This window comes from Bos indicus x Bos taurus, chromosome 25 (genome assembly GCF_003369695.1).
Source record: "Bos indicus x Bos taurus breed Angus x Brahman F1 hybrid chromosome 25, Bos_hybrid_MaternalHap_v2.0, whole genome shotgun sequence".
Lineage (NCBI taxonomy): Eukaryota > Metazoa > Chordata > Mammalia > Artiodactyla > Bovidae > Bos > Bos indicus x Bos taurus.
Genome location: NC_040100.1, coordinates 16,303,494 through 16,315,935, shown reverse-complemented (window position 1 = coordinate 16,315,935; position 12,442 = coordinate 16,303,494). Strand labels below are relative to the sequence as shown.

General features: G+C 47.7%; 1 long non-coding RNA gene across 1 annotated transcript; it reads right to left on the bottom strand.

The window, feature by feature from the left end:
• Nucleotides 1–2,408: 2,408 nt before the first annotated feature.
• Nucleotides 2,409–9,871, bottom strand: LOC113883711. Its single transcript, XR_003508716.1, has 4 exons — nt 9,738–9,871; nt 9,129–9,232; nt 3,679–3,850; nt 2,409–3,294 (listed from the first exon to the last, which is right to left on the bottom strand). It is a non-coding gene; the product is annotated as an uncharacterized LOC113883711 (long non-coding RNA).
• Between the last annotated feature and the right edge of the window lie 2,571 nt (nt 9,872–12,442).

The window sequence follows — 12,442 nt, the reverse complement described above, 5'->3', positions numbered from 1 at the left end:
GGCCTCAGACCTCACCCTTGGTTACTGCATCCTGGCATGTTCCCCTGAAAGCAACCCAGTACACCTACTTCTGTGCACATTCTCTGCCCCAATATACCTCACCATGGCTGCTGCCTGAGGAGTTTCCTGCACCAGGAGGCAGCCACAAAAATGGCCAGGGTCAGGACTTCCCTAGTGGTCCAGTGGCTAAGACTCTGAGCTCCCAATGCAGGGAGTCTGGGTTTGATCCCTGGTCAGGGAACTAGATCCCACATGCCGCAAGGAAGTTCATATATCACAACTTGGGAGAAGGCAATGGCACCCCACTCCAGTACTCTTGCCTGGAGAATCCCAGGGACGGGGGAGCCTGGTGGGCTGCCATCTATGGGGTCGCACAGAGTCGGACACGACTGAAGTGACTTAGCAGTAGCAAAGATCCTGAATGCTGCAACTAAGATTGAAGATCCCACATGCCACAACTGAGATCTGGTGCAGCCAAATAAATAAATATTTTTTTTTAAAGGAACTTCCCTGGCAGTCCAGCTATTGGGACTTTGCCTTCCAATGCAGAGTACACAGGTTCAATCCCTAGTCAGGGCGCTAAGATCCCACCTGCCTGTTGGTCAAAGTGCCAAAACATAAAACAGAAACAATATTGCAACAAATTCAATAATGACTTTTAAAAAAATGACCCACATCCAAAAAATTTGGAAAAAAAAAAAGAAAAGGAAATTGCCAGGGGAGAGACCTCCCTGGTGGCCTAGTGGCTAAGACTCCGAGCTCCCAATGCAGGGGGCCGGGTTCGATCCCAGCTCAGGGAACTAGATTCCACATGCTGTAAACTGAAGATCTCGCATGCCACAGTTAAGACCCAACAGCCAAATAAATAAATATTTTAAAAAGAGAGAGACTTCCCTGGCAGTCCAGCGGCTAGGACTTTGCCTTCCAATACAGGGGGTGTATGAAATCACCAGGGTCTGTGCCCCTGGTTCCGAGGTCTCCCCTTACCCCTCGACCACACTGAGAAGGTCCCACTGGCTCTGCCACCCCAGCCCACTCAGAGAGAGCTTCAAGTCCAGAAAACCCGAGTCTAGCTGTTCCCAGTGTCACCTCTGTTGAATCTAAGTCTGGGTCAGACTGCCTGCTTAGGGCTGTCTTCTCGTCTGCCCTTATCTTTGCAGAATCCTGAGACCCAAGATGAAACCAGTTCCCACCTCAGACCAGGAAAAGGCTTCAGGTGACACAGGGCCCCGCCCTCCCTTCACCTCCTGCCAACAGAGAGACGTCAGCCTTGGCAAGACCTCTGGACACATCCATGGGCTGCAGTGGCCAAACTCGCCATGGATGGTATTCTGTTCTTACCACGGGCGCATACATTATGCAGGAGGGTGGACAGGGCACCAGGGCTGCTCTTTGCAAGGCAAGCCAGGAGGAGGGGGATGAATGCACTCCTTTGCCAGGGCCCCACTTCTACCCACATCACACCATTCCCTGGAGGCAGGGAGAAACTGACTTCACATAGCCAAATAGCCATAAGACCTCCCTTTACCTAAAGTTCAAAGCTAGCAATATCAGATAGCCTCACCTGTAGTTTTACACTGGCCCTGGGAAAGACAGTAAAAGATTGTGTCCTTCCATTCACCGTGCGGTGGGTGGGGGACCTGAGATGCAGAGAAAACCCAGGCAATGAAAGACACCTCTGCAGACCTGGGCTTGGATGTGGGAAGGGAACCTAGCAGTTCTGATTTTTATGGAATACTTTCAACTCCCTCCTCTGGACATCAGATAATATTGCCTCCCAGAGATGAAGAAGGGGTTCATCAACCTCCTCATTATGAAAATGAAAGATCTATGCTTAATTACTTCTTATCACTGAGGGAATAAGAAGCTGAGCTGAGTTAGAGCATCAGTAGAGACCTCTTCACAGCCTTGGTCTTCTTTCATCCTAACAGTAAAATGAAAGTGGAAGAAACTATCATTTCCAAAGTTTCTAATGTTACAGATAGAAACAAATTAGGACTCAGTTGAAAAGGAATTTTAGAACCAGGCAAGATATAGGTTTGAATTCTAGTTATGTCTCCATGTGTCTAGGTGACCTTGGGCGAGTCAGTTGACTTTCCCAAACCTCAGCCTTCCCCTGGCAAATAGGGATTACATAAGAAACTGACAAGGTTCATTGTGATGATTAGAAGACAAGTATGTAGAGCAACTGATACAGAAGAGGACTCAAAAAAAAAAACAAAAAACAGAACGACAGGGGGACTCCCCTGGCGCTCCAAAGGTTAAGACTCCACACTTCCGCTTCGAGGGGCACAAGTTCAATACCTGGTCAGGGAACTAAGATCCTGCGTGCTGCAAGGTGCGCGCATAAATACATAACTAAGTGAACAACAGAACCATTAACGACTGTCACAGTGAATATTTACAGTGCCACACTGGAACCGTGTTTTCATACATCTCATTCAGTCATCCCTGAGCCCTGTGTAGAGGGCTGCTCTTGTCCTCATTTTGTAGATAAGAAGCCTGAGGCTCAGAAGAGTTCAATCACTCACATAGGTTCTCCTGGTTAGTAAGTGACAGAACTAAGATTTGAGCCCAGGCAATGGGACTCTGGGTATTCAACTGAAGCTCAGAGAGGTTCTGACACTTGATGAAAATCACACAGCCAACCCATGAGAGGAAAAAAGGGTCTGGATGCTTGATTTTCTCACTTTAGCTCACCTGTTGTGCCCTTTTCTATTGTACAGATGAAGACTGGGACTGAACTTGCCTGAAACTAACTTGGGACAGATACCAAAAAAAAGCACTAAATAATAAATGATCTGGCATGCTGGCCAGGACGCACCCCAGAGCACAGGGAGGGGGAATTGAACCCTTTCCTGGGTATCATGTGGGAAACAAGCTTATCATTTACTTATTCACAGGCTTTGATGATAATCACACCTGCACACCTCCGCAGGGCCGAGGCGGCACAGCACCCAGGCAAAGAAGATGTGCGAGTCAGCATATGGACTTAAAGGAGGCTGAAAGAGCGGGGAAACGGTAAACTCCAGGTCCAGGGTGAACTGTGTGACAGGTGTGTGAGGTCCCCTTGGGGGGTGAGAGAGAGACTCACCTGAGGGGCCAGGCTGGGGCAGGAAAGCTGCGGCTGAAGTCGTCGGAGTCTTGATGGGCACGGTGGCAGTGCCACCCCTCGCTGCCCCTCTCCCTGAGGGCGCTGCCAGCTGCTTCCAGAGGCACTGGTAGCTTGGGACTGCACCCCCAGCCAGGACTGGCTGGTATGTGGGCCTTCCTTCTCAGGATGTTCAGATACTCCTAAAACTCCCAGACAGGGGACCAGGGTGTGTGGAATGCGTCCCATCTTGGGTTTATTTTAGATCAAGGGTCCCCAACCCCTGGGCCACCGACCAGGTACTTCCCGTCAAATCAGTGATGGCATTAGATTAGAAATATTGTGCACAAACATATAATGAGCTGGAATCATCCTGAAACCACCCCGCACCCCTCTAACCCACCCTATCCTCCCCCGCGCAACCCACTCTCCCCCTCCACCTCCAACCCCCTGGTCATTGGAATAATTGTCTTCGACCAAACCAGTCCCTGATGCCAAAAAGCTTGGGGACTGCTGTTTTAGATGGTACACCGGTCAGAAAGAAAGCGTGTGTGCACAGGCACACACACACACACACACACACTCACCTGAAAGCCATTCTCTTTCCAGTTCTCTTTCAACACGTCTGATTATTCCAGGACAAAGGCTCCTTTTGCTGCCAGAAGCCCTTTAACACCTCTCTATCCTTGCTTGTCTTGTCTTGTTTTTAACAAAGAGAGAGAAGGCCTTGGGCTCAGAATTCTGAGCGTGGGATGATATCTAGCGAGAATGTAAGAACAAGTTTTTTCATTTTATTTTGTTTACCTTATTTACAACAAGTGATATTGGTTTTCAGTTTTTTCAGTACTGATAAAATGTTTCCTTTCAACAGACATGGTTAAAAGCAGGTACTCTGGAACCCAGACTATAGGTTCAAATCCCAGCATTGCCACTTCTGACCTGTGTGACCTTGGGCAGGACACACGACCTCTCTGTGCCTTGATTCCCTCATCTGGAAAAGGAAATTAATAATGACATCTCCAATGGGACTTCCCTGGTGGTCTAGTAGTTGAGACTTCACCTTCCAATGCAGGGGGTGAGGGTCGGATCCCTGGTGGGGGAGTTAAGATTCCACGTCTTGTGGCCAAAACAAAGCAAAACATAAGACAGAAACAACATTGTCACAAATTCAATAAACACTTAAAAGTGGTCCATATAAAAAATTAAAAAAAATAGTATCTCCCTCTTGGATTATTGTAAGGATTATATTAGTTAAAATATGCGAAGGGCATAGATTAGTGCCTGACATCTGGTATATACTGTGTGTGTGTGTTAGTCACTCAAGACATCTGGTATATACTGTGTGTGTGTGTTAGTCACTCAGTCGTGTCCAACTCTTTGCAACCCCACAGACTGTAGCCCGCCAGGCTCCTCTGTCCATGTAATTCTCCAGGCAACAATACTGGAGTAGGTAGCCAGTATAAATGTTTGTTATTATGAGCTTATATGTGGGGGAGGACCTGAGGCTTAATGAACACTTCTTTGGAAATCCCACCATTTCCCACCTGAGGAAGTGAAGCCTTGGAGAAGATGATTAAGCAGCTGAGCAAGGATCTGGGTTGGTCTCTGGATTCCTAATCCATTTACCAGCCATCTCAATCTTCAACAATTAATATCACCTTGCAGCCTCAGGTTATTCATGGACAGAGTGGAACTAGTACTATCTCACTGGATGTTGGGATGCTGTGTGTAAAGATGGTTCAGAAAATGAGTTGCTATGATATCTCCTTGAGAGTCCCTTGGACTGCAAGGAGATCAAACCAGTCAACCTTAAAGGAAATCAGTCCTGAATATTCACTGGAAGGACTGATGCTGAAGCTGAAGCTCCAATACTTTGGTCACCTGATAAGAAGAACTGACTCATTGGAAAAGACCCTGATGCTGGGAAAGGTTGAAGGCAGGACAACAAAGGAACGACAGAGGATGAGATGGTTGGATGGCATCACCGACTCGATGCACATGAGTTTGAGCAAGCTCTGGGAGTTGGTGATGGACAGGGAGGCCTGGCATCCTGCAGACCATGGGGTCACAAAGAGTCAGACACGACTGAGCAACTGAACTGATGATATCTCCTGTGCATTCTCAACAGAGATAAGAGGGTAGAAATTGGTTCAGGGGTGGGGGTCTTTTAAATATTGATATTCTGGAGTGGATAGCCATTCCTTTCTCCAGGGGATGTTCCTGACCTAGGGATCAAACCCAGGTCTCCTGCATTGCAGGCGTATTCTTTTCCATCTGAGCCACCGGGGCAGCCCTATATAAAGCACAGATATATAGGTGCCTACAAAGGTCCACATAGTCAAAGCTATGGCGTTTCCAGTAGTCACGTACAGACATGAGGGCTGGACAATAAAAAAGCCTGAGTGCCAAAGAATTGATGCCTTGAACTGTGGTGCTGGAGAAGACTCTTGAGAGTCCCTTGGACAGCAAGGAGATCCAGCCAGTTGGTCCTAAAGGAAATCAACCCTGAATATTCATTGGAAGGACTGATGTTGAAGCTGAAGCTGCAATACTTTGGCCATAATAAGAAGAATTGACTCATTGGAAAAGACCCTGATGCTGGGAAGGATTGAAGGCAGGAGGAGAAGGGGTCGACAGAGGATGAGATGGTTGGATGGCATCACTGACTCAATGAACATGAGTTTGAGCAAGCTCTGGGAGTTGGTGATGGACAGGAAGGCCTGGCATGCTGCAGTCCATGGGTTCACAAAGAGTTGGACACAACTGAGTGACTGAACAACAAATACAGTATATCCATGTTATCAAAAGTTCATGAAAAATGGTCATTAGGAAACAGAATGTCTATAAAAGGGTGGGGAAGCAATAGTGAAAAGAAGTTGAGAAATACTGCTGTTAACCAGCAGCTCGGGTTGCTACTCATAAGTGGGTTGTGAAATAGGCTTAATGGGCCATGATAAGCAATTTGGGAGATAAAAAATGATAAAAAGGGAAAATGATACAATATAGTGTGCCCTGCATATAATCAGAATCTGAAAGTATTGTGAGAAAGTTTGGCATGTGTGTGCATGTGCTGAGTCATGAAATGTGTCTCTCTGTAAAAAATGGTGAAAGCCATTGCTCTAAACCACGGTTTTTCTTTTTCTCCCCTCCTTACTTATCTCTCTCAGGCAAGCCCATGCAGCCTTGGACTGTTTTACTCTGAACAGGAAGAACCTGATAAGGAAAGAAACGTGGAAGAGAATGCCCAGATTCCAGTGAAACTAGGGCCCGACCTTTACCAGCTCATGGACTCTCCCCTTCCTCAGTCTCTATTCCAGGGTAAGCCCATGGCTGCAGAGGGCGACGACTGGCCCTCCGCACCAGAGGGGAAAATGTCTTCCTCTTCACTGCCTCCCCTAATATTCCTCCCTCTGCCTCCCTTGTCTCCTTTCCTCTCTGCTCCCACCTTGGAGGGCAGCAGTCCTGTTGACCAGGATCTGAGTCCCAGCGCTGCCATTTACTGCACAATCCCAGAACAAGTCATCTAACTTCTCCGAGCCTCAACTGGATAGCTATAAAATGGGGGACATTTTTCAAAAGACTGCAGTGATGCTTAAATGGGATAAAGTATATTAGTATTTTAGTGCCTTGTGTTCAGTGAGTGCCCATGTAGCTAACAGGCTCTGAACCCAGGTTATCCATGTTATCTCTATTTAATCCTTGAAATGAGCTTACACAGGAACAGGGAAGGTGACAGGGCAGACTTGCGTCAGGCTATCTGGTTTCAAACCTCAGTTCTGTATCTTTCACATAGTTCTTTCTTTGTGACTGCGGTGTGTCCCTTTTTAAAAGGTGCCTTCCTCATAACCCCACATAATGATTTCAGTTTACATTATTAAAGTGGCCAGCTGGGAAATATAGTTTTTTAAGTAAGTACACTTCAGTCTCCAGCAAAATAAGATGTTAAAGATGGATACCGGTTAGGCAACCAGAGTCTCATTTTCAACAGTTTTATCTTGCTCTTGATTTAACCTTTAATTTTCAAAGGCCCATCCGGAGGAGGAAATGTGGAGAAAACAAGTAAGAACTGTTAGCAGAGATAAGCTCTGAAAATGTGGATGACATGTCTAAATTGTGTTCAGTGATGTTTTGTTCCTTTTTTCTCTTAACCTTTCAGTTTCTTTAGGAAAATGAGTTTATGAGTTTTCTATATCCATTTAACATGAGAGACCAATACATTCAGAAAATATGGTTGAAAAAAACCATATTGCATAACCTTGGAAAAGGTACCAGTTCTCTCCATGCCTCTGTTTCCTCACCTGTAAAATGGGTACAATAATACTCCCCATCTGCAACGTTGTTTTGAAAAAATGACTTAATATTGCTAAACACTCAGATCAGTGTCTGTATAATTAGCATTTAATGAGCTGGCATTATTATCCTAACTTCACAGATGAAAGAATTGAGGCCCACAGAGATTAGCCAACCACCACTCAGGGAATGGAAGAGCCTAAATTTGTTTAACGTTTTAAAAATTCTAGGAATTTCCCTGGCAGTCGAGTGGTTAAGACTCCGTTCTTCCACTGCAAGGGGTAAGGGTTCCATCCCTGGTGGGAAACTAAGATTCCACATGTCTCTGGGCATAATTAAAAAAAAAAAAAAAATCCAGTTGACCTTAAAATGCACATAGGAGGTTTATGTGTAAATGCCCACGATCTATATAAGGGCATTCCCAACCCCTCAGAAGGCTCCCTGAGGTCTCCTCTCAGTACATCCCACCAAGTTAAAAGCTGTTCAGATTTTTCACGGAAGTTATTTTGCCCGTTTGCAACTTCGTCCAAATGGAGCCATACGGTATGTTTCTTTTATTATCCATTATCCGTGGACTCTGAATTTGAAATTCAGATGCTCCCACCCTAGGACCTGCCGTCTTAACTATTATCCTATACCGCCTGTTAAAGCACTGACTGCTTGGGCTGCTCTCATTTCCCCCACCTCCTCTTCCTGTCCCCTCGTTCAGCTCTACCCTTGAATCCTAGTTGTCCTTCAAACCATCAACGAATTCTAATTGATCTGTTCTGTGTTAGACGGTTTGGCCCCCTCTGCCCCGCCCCCAAGCAGGCCCCTCTGCCATGAAGCATACGATAGGGCACATGTGTCAAGAAGTGGGCCAATAGGAAGATGGCATTTTCCAAACCATCCACCAGTCCACCAATAGGAAGGTGATGTTCCCGCCCCCTCCAACCGCCTCTGTAGAACTGCCTCCACCTCGTGCCCTTGCAGTTTGACGCCTTTCTTGTATCCTGAAAGGGTCCCCTCAAAGCTGCTTAAGGGGTGCAGGATGGCAGGCGCTTACTCTCTTCATCCTTCCTGGGCCTTTCCCACCCCTCCTTTCCCTGGAGTGGATGGGAGAAGAGGCTCTTCCAGACAAAAATAACATATATGTAAATGTTTTCAAAGGTTTTCCTATTGTTTGTTTGCTTTTTAAATGGGATAATACTTAGAGTTTTCCTTTTAAAAGAACTTTTTTTTTTTCTAATTTCGGTTATCTTTACAGTCTAAACACCCGCCCCCTCCTTTTTTTTCCAATTTCTGAGTGCAGATGAAAGTCACCAGCCTCCCTCTCTAGCCTCCACCTTGCCCTTCCCAGGTGAGGACCTAGGAGAAGGGAGAGGAGACACAAAGAGGTTAGGGTGGGAGGATAGAGCTTGGATGGGGTGAATTAAGAAATCACAGGCACATACTTAGAATCGAAAGAGAAAGAAGGAATTTTAAGGTGTGAGATGGGCTGGGAGGTATAGACCAGCTTCTTTGATTACAAAGAACATAAATTAATGGAACTGGATTGATAAAGACAAAATTAGGATGTCCAGTTGCTCAAGGATGAGGCATATTTAAAGTGCAATAAGGATCTCAGATCAGGAAAGAGCTATGCCTGATGGATTTTGATGGTTACAGAAAAATGCATCCTATAGGCCACTGAGTTATAGGGATTGGCGGGGATGTGGTCTGTGAGTCTGAGGGACAATGTGCTGAGGTGTTCTCCCAGCCATCTTACCTTCTCTACCCCAGACAGGCATGCCTCTGCTCTTTGTCCTGGGCTGTATCTTCTTCCCGCTGAGCTTTGCTGTCCTCTGCTGGGCTCTGCAGAACCATTCCAACCTGCGGATGGAGAAACAAGAGGCTGTTTTGGTGGCATCCAAGTAAGAGGACAGGGCGAGGACATCCTTCCTGGGGCCAGGGCTGGGGAAGCTGGTCTCCTACTTCCAGGAAGAGTTAGTGATGAGAGCAGAAGCAGGCTGTGTGTGTATGTGAGGGTGGCTGGGTGGGCGTATAGAATCGAAAGACACTCTCTATGGGATCTCTGGTTTCCCAGGTGGTTCAGTGGTAAAGAATCCGCCTGCCAATTCAGGAGATGCAGGAGACTCGGGTTCCAACCTCGGGTCAGGATATCTCCTGGAGAAGGGAATGGCATCCCACTCCAGTATTCTTGCTAGGATAATCCCATGGACAGAGGAGCCTGGCGGGCTACGGTCCATGGGGTCACAAAGGAGTCTGACACAACTTATCCACTAAATAGCAACAACAATGGGATCTCTTGCAAGCCACTTAACCTCTCTGAACTTCAGAGTCCCCATTAGTAAATGGATTTAACAAGAATACTCACCTTCCATTCTTCATGGAATGTTGTGCGAGGGTAAGGTGAATTCACATCTATAGAATAGGGCTAGGGAATTCCCTGGCAGTCCAGTGATTAGGCTTCAGTGCTCTCATTGCCAGGGGCCTGGGTTCCATCCCCAGTCAGAGAACTGAGATCTCATAAGCTGAGCCACCTGGGAAGCCCTGCATGGCCAAAATAAAATAAAAATAAAAATAGTTGTTGCAAACTCCTTCAAGTGACACAAGAGATATAGGCTCTGTGCGGACTGCCTGAGCCAGAGGACTACGTTTATCCCAACGGGGGCAGCAACTGCTCGGCTCCAGCCAAGCATCATGGAATTAAAGTGTGGCCCCAGTGTTGTCTGATCTTCTCATTTTTTCTTAAAAGTTGAACTTTTTATTATTATTCCTGGGTCAGGAAGATCCCCTGGAGGAGGGCATAGCAACTTACTCCAGTATTCTTCCCTGGAGAATCCCATGGACAGAGGTGCCTAGCAGGCTACAGTCCATGGGGTCCAAAGAGTTGGACATGATTGAAGTGACCTAGCATGCATGCACACTACAAATTTATGGTCTATTTGACAAAGATTAGTAAAACACTGGTGAACTATCCCCAAACCTTAGGGAGGAGGAGGAGCTGGCAGAAGGCAGAACTTATAATAGCTAGGTGTCTGAAAGACCCCCCCCCCCAAAAAAAAACCCTACCTGTTTTAATCTCTGCTATCCAAAGTGAAGCCACAGCCCCTTCACCAGGTCGGTGGTCCTCAACCCAGTAGTCAGGGTGGCTCGCTGTCACCTGTCCTCGCCCGAACGCAGCACCATCCTGAAGCTTTGCCCATCTTTGGCTTTGGCCCTATGCAAACATGGGTTTGAAAGCCAGCTTTGCCAATTCTCATAGCTGTGTTATCTTGGGCAACTTTTTTGTCTTCTTTTTTTTTCTTAAATGTCTAAACCTCAGTTTCTTGTTTGTAATATAGACAAAGATGCTATAATCTGGGAAGGTTAAATAAGAATAAACAGAAACCACTTCACCCCGCGCCCAGTACATAGTAAACACTCAGGAAGTTGGGTCCCTTTTTCCTTTAAGTGAAGCCCTGAAGCCAGGAAGCTAGGTCCACTGTTGACTCTTTAACTTCTTAACTTCTGCTGCCTAAGGCCAGAGACTTCCCAGGGTCTGTTTCCACAGCAAGCCACTAGAGGGCAGCACAAAATAGCAAATCCCAGTCCTTTGGTTAGGCTTTGGACAGGGAGAGGCAAATCGTACAGTTACTATGGAAGCACATCTTAGGGCAGACTTGGAAACCAAAGCATGGTTTTGGTAGCAGGACCCCACGTCATGCAGAAGTCTACGGGGAGGTTGAGTTCAGGATGAGAAGGCCGAATTCTAGGGAGGCGGCATGAAAGTGTGAGAAGCTGCTCAGAGGCCGGTGTAGTTCTGGCTGAGTCTCTGAACTGCAGCGAGACCGTGGCCAAGGCACTGGGCCTCAGTTTCCTTGCAGTGGACTGAGGGGCTCAAATCAGGGGCCTTTCCCCCATGGAAACTGGGCTGTGAAGTTGCAGAGGAAGGGGAGCTGGGACCATCATAAACCTGACGAGGAAGAGAGTGACCAGGGCCTTGAGGAAGCCAGGCAGCCTGAAGGACACAGGCAGGGGCATCCTCGGGCTTGAAGTGAGTTTTCGGAGACACTGTGCTTCCTCTTCAAAGCCTGCCACCCAGTATGAGAGGGCTCCTGTCTTCTTAGCTACCTGGTCTTAGGGAGAGTCACTGAAAGCCTCGGGACTATTGCTTGACCTGCAAAAAGGAGATACATGCAGTTACCTCAATGCTGTTACAGTAGTTAGAGGTGGTCACGGGACAGTCTCGCAGTGGAGTTGGGACCCAGAGGCACCTCATGTTAAAGTATGTGTTGTTTTGTTTTTAGTCGCTAAGTCATGTCTAACTCTGAGACCCCATGGACGGTAGCCCCACCAAGCTCCTCCATCCATGGGGATTCTCCAGGCAAGAATACTGGAGTGGGTTGTCATTTCCTCCTCCAGGGGATCTTCCCAACCCAGGGATCGAATCAGCATCTCCTGCATTGGCAGGCATGTTCTTTACCATCTGAGCCATCAGGGTCTTATACCTCAGAGTTTTGGAGGTCTCTGAATCTGATACTGTGTTAAGGTGTATTTTTATTCCCATCCATTCCCTAAACTCAACTTTCTGAGACAGCGAGCTGCACTAACTTCTGGTCCCTTCCCAGGGAATCTTCTTACTCTCTGTGGGAATGGGTGCCCCTAAGCTGGGACCCCAAGGCAGCTGAAGAATAAGTATTGAGAGGCCTTGGCGGAGGAGGAGATGGCAGGCATTTGCAAACTGCTGGTGGGAAACGGGCTCAGGCCCATCTTGGGGCCCAGGGCCACCCTCCCAGCTGGCCAAGGAGCCCCAGAGGAGAGCAGTCCCGCCCTTGGCCCTTGTCCTCAGCAGCCCCCTGTGCCTGCCGCAGCGGCTGTCTCTTTAAGGGCCTCCCCCTCCCTCTTTCTCTGCTCCCCCCATCTCTGTCGCAGCCACTGCTGTGGCTCAGAGCTGCATGGGGAGACGCCGCTGCAGGTCCGGTTTCTGGGTGTCTGGTCGGTGCCATCAACTCCCTCCTCCTCCCCCCGCCTTCCCCAAGCTGGTGATTTCCCCTCCCCCCGCCCCCTCCCCGCTGAGGGGGCAGGGGGCTGGGCCCG